The sequence below is a fragment of the Protopterus annectens genome, chromosome 11.part0 (genome assembly GCF_019279795.1).
Source record: "Protopterus annectens isolate FY-2018-M chromosome 11.part0, PAN1.0, whole genome shotgun sequence".
In the NCBI taxonomy this organism is placed as follows: Eukaryota; Metazoa; Chordata; order Ceratodontiformes; family Protopteridae; genus Protopterus; species Protopterus annectens.
In genome coordinates, this window is record NC_056745.1 from 813,339,862 (window position 1) to 813,344,838 (window position 4,977).

Genomic DNA, 4,977 nt, shown 5'->3' on the forward strand with positions numbered 1-4,977 from the left:
CATCTGGGAATAAGGATCACACAAACTCTTTGGCAAATCATGTCATTCAGTATCCCCTACATTCCTTCATGTTTAAAGCCATTCATAGTGCCCTTGAAGGTCCTAGAGGTGGAGATATAAGCAACAAGGCTGAAATAAGTGAAGTGAACTGGATTATCAATCTCTGAGCAGATCGCCCTCTGGGTCTGAATGCAGCTGTACTACTTAAACTGATTTTAAAGGCAAGGTGCATATCCATATGTTGACAAGTGCACCAAGGACTTTGTAGTCGGTCTACTAGCAAAGGAATGTGATGTTTACTTTAACTTTAAAGAAAATTATTTTCAATATAAGGATGTTGTACAGAGACAAGTGAAGTATTAAGCACTGAGGAGTAAACAAAATCCCTTCCTTGATGTTGGTATTCTTTAAGCCCATGATTCATGGTACAGAATGTCTGTGTTGAGATAAACAACTAGTGACTGCACATTTGTCTTTATTTAATGGATTTTGAATAGTTATGCCCTTTGGGAAGTTCTCATGAAGAGGAACTGATGACATCTATATGTGCCCTTGCCATTAATAATGGAAAATGAACAACAAAATAGCAACATGGGCCAATGGTACACAAGATGTTCTATTGGCATGTATCCATTTCACAAAGAATGAGGTTTTGCTTGTATGGCTATACCACCTTGAATGCACCTGATCTTGTCTGGTCTCAGCAGCTAAGCAGGGTCTGGCCTGGTTAGTACTTGGATGGGAGACCATCTGAGAATACCAGCTGCTGAACCAGCAACCCCATGGAGTTTGTTCTTATCAGCACAAGAAGTCATTTTTCACTATGTCTTTATGTCCTTTATTTTGCTTGACAGTTTGAACCAAGAGAAATTAATTAATGACTGTTTCAGTAATGAAATTAGAACCACTATATTTTTTGTTAAGTTTCATTCAGAATGGACTGATGTTATTTATACAAGCCATAAGTAGTTACCAATTCATGTTAGACATAGCCCCTCGCTGACCCTCTTCAAGCGAAATCTGGACCCGTGGATGGGAAATCGCAAATTCACCCCTGAGATTTCTTCTGTGTCCCTGCTAGACAGAGGCACAGTAAACTAATCTTAAAAGGGTACCTTCTGTGACCTACTTTACAGAGGCACAGTAGGCTAATCTAATAGGGAGGCGGAAGCCAAATACACTCTGGCTAGGCTTATAAATGCCCTAGGGCAGATAGCCTAGTATCTACCTATGAAACTATGAACCTACGAACATAAACCCTAAGTATTTACTGAGGAAGAAAGAACTGAAGTAACACCCACATTGATTAGTGTTGACAAGGGTGCCTTAGTCTGGTATGTGCTGTTTCTTCCAGGAAGTTATCTTTATTTGGCAACTTGGAGGTGTATTTCCTTCAAGGTCTCTGATTGGCTGTGAACTCATTGGTTTGAAAAAACATGTTGGTTTGGATTTAGCCACATGATTGGTGTTTTATTCATTTATCTTAGCCATGTGGAACCTGATTCTTTATGATCTGAGGAAGGCTTTTAGCCAAAAGCACTTATCATATACAAATCAACAAGGGATTTGTTTTAGTGCTTTACATTTCATTTTAAGTCTTAACAATTAAAGTTTTTATTTTATTCTGAAGGGTATAATTTTAATAGCCTGTGGTGGCGTGTTTCAGTTTTTATACACATCTATAACTTCATTTCAGGTACCCCTAAACCACCCAAAGAGGACTGGAACAAGAGCATTCTGTAATCTAACTTTTGTTTGTCACCTGCCCAGATAAAAACAAGAATTAATTCCCTTAAGTTATCAAAAAGCTTTCCAAATAAGCTAAAATGTAAAGCCTGAATTGGGTAAATCACTAGTGGCAGATGACCCAATTAAATGTTTGGGTTCCTTGATACAGTTCCCAGGGCGACCCTTTCCATTTAACCAACAGTCTTTCTATTTTTATACATCAAAACCTTGCAAGTGAGAGTTAATGACTCAAGGACCAAGTTAACAAAGGTAATCCCCAAATATGTTATCTGATTCTAACTGCCCATTAACAGAAGGGGAATAATTAATATGGATAATTTATTTTTTTGGCATATTCACCTTATATCTGGAAAACCTTCCAATCCCTCAAAGTAATTATATAAAACTGTAAAGTCCCTTTCTGGATTTGTAGATAATGAAGTAAATTAAATAGATATAGGGATAACTTAAAGGTGTAACCAAGAAATGTGTATCTGACCAAAGGTGGGGAGAGTGGACTCAAATTTATAGCTATTGGCTCAACATAAATTCTAAACAGGAGGGGCAATAACAGACAACATTGTCTCATTCCTTTAAGCAAATTTACAGAAGAGGAAAGCCTAACACCAGCTGTATTTTTTGTGAAGGACCCATTATAAAAACTAAAAATTAATGGGAAAAATTGTACAGGAAGCCTTTGTTTCAGTAGTATGGATAGGTATGTCTAGGTTACTCTGTCAAATGCTTTCAATGCATTTAAACTTGTAAGAAACAGAGTGACACCTAATTAAAATATAACATACTTTTTATACTGAACATTGCAAAATTCGATATTGTATATGGTAAGGAGATTTGTCTAATCTCTAAGGGTTTGTTATCTACAATTGCAATCAAACATATGACAGCACACATTAATGGGAAGCTAGAAATACCCATGCCTAAGAAGTTTAACAGCTTGAGTATGTCTAACTTTCCAATGTAATGCTTACAGTGTGCTTTCAAGATTATGGTCAGTTATAGTTTCATAGACTCCACACTTACAAACCAACTAAAATAGTTCACCACTGGATAGTGCAAATGCAGTGACCAAATACCATCCAGGAGTAAAATTATACCAGTCATGTTTCCACATATTTCACTTACTCTTTCTTGTGCATCTATGTGCATGGAGCCAAAAGACATGCAGTCCAGTGGAAGTATACACTTTACATATACTTTAAAACAGACAAAAAAAATGAACAATCCACAATGGTATACTAAATTAGCAGTATTGCTGTTACTACTAGATTACAAAACAGCCAGATGCATCAGTAGCTTAATTTGCAATTTTGTAATTTTGCATGAAATTTCTTTGCCACCATTCCAATCACTGATAATGTATCTGTTAAATTTTTATTTAAAATCTGTTTTAAATTTAACTGTTTAGCTGTTTAACATGTTTCTATACTGGAGCTTTCCCCCCCAGACCTACACTGAAAATGGATTTATTTGGGTCCAATTGGACTATCTTGGTATTATTGGTTAACAATCATTTGTACTCCTTAGAAAATTTTCAGGACCATGCTCTTTATGCTGAACTTTTATCTGAAAATGCAGTTACTATTAAACAGCTAGACAATGAATTGCAAGCATAGACATGAAAAAAAATCAAAAGACACTATGGTGATTATCAGCATAGCAATGTGCTTACATGGCACCATCTGAAATGATCTATATGTTTCAGTAATACACTACCAGGGACTTGCAAATAAGATTAGAAATGAGACAAAAAGAAGCCATGGAACTTTTAAACCACTATTGAAAACTGATTCCACAGATATTCTTCAGACCTATCTAATTCTTCAGACACACTGACTTCTCATAAATACTCAAATTTTATTTTATCTTCTTACAATTTGGCCCCTTTAAACATAGGTGTGTGTGGGATAATGCAAACATAAACAAAAACCCAGATATAATGTTTGGCTTCAAGCAGATGTAGTGCAAACAAATCTGACTGATCTTGATTCTAACAATTTGGTTGTGAATATAATTTCTTATAATTTAGATTGTGATAACTTGGACTACTGAATAAAGGTTTGAGTTTTGTATCTTACAGTTGTATTTCCCATAATGATTGCATTACTGAACTATGGACATTTTGTCACAATTTAAATTTAAGCTATTGGTCTGAGTAGAGATATCAGGTGGTGACACTGGTAAGAACAATTACTTCTGATATAGCCCATTTAAGGTAGTACGCCTCTAATTTTCAACACCCATATCATCCATCCATGATTTATGTGAAAATATATTATTGAAAAACATATATACCAATCAAAAGTTTATATTCATAATTTTCCAGCAATTTATCTGTGGTGGGATAGGTACTTTATAATTTATGACAAAATACACAGATTGTTAGTCTTCAGGCTAATAAGGGTAAATCAGTTGTAGTGTGGGACTATACTGATTATCATTCAGAAGTAGGTAAACAGCTTTCTGACATTTCATTTTGTCACTTAAATCCAACATAATTGCTTTACTGAAAGGATTCATGACTTCTTGCACTATAAAAATGGTGCCTTGTTTCATGAATTAAGCTGCATGATTTTCAAGTACAACATTTTCACTTGGAACACAAGATTTATAAACATCAGATCCCTCCAACAGGCTGACCTACTGTTATAGACCACAGTTATATTACTGGGCCTCTGTCTATGTATTTAGTGAAACGTCTGAAACTTCTGCTTCCCAGTATTGCTTCATGCATTCATCATCCCACACAGTTTTTGAAATGACTGGATGATAGTTGCTAGGAAAATACTATACTTTTATACACTTTAGACATTAAAAGTTTATAATACTAGTATCCCTTATGCCTTTGGGTTCCATGCAGTTAGTCATTTTTTATATACTGCCATTATTTATTATGAAGAATTGGAATGATTTGTTATAGCTTGTTAAATGTGTACGTTTGATATATACATTTTCTTACTCTGTCAAATGGTAAGATCAAATATTTGGCACTGCGATAGGATCAGCTTTTGCGCCAACTTATACAGGCATTTTATGCGTTTCTAGACTACATACAACAACAACAGTAATAATACTTTTAGATAACTGCCAGCTACTATGAAATGATTCAGTTTCTGAATTGAATAATTTTGTATCTTATTTGAGGGAAATCCACTGATATTAAATTTATTTGTAACTATACCATGGGATTCAAGAACAAGTGTGTAGGCTTCACATTAAATGTACACAATG

General features: G+C 34.9%; 1 pseudogene; it reads left to right on the top strand.

Moving 5' to 3' along the window:
• The first annotated feature begins 656 nt into the window (after positions 1-656).
• Positions 657-775, top strand: LOC122816040 (annotated as a pseudogene).
• The last annotated feature ends 4,202 nt before the right edge of the window (positions 776-4,977 follow it).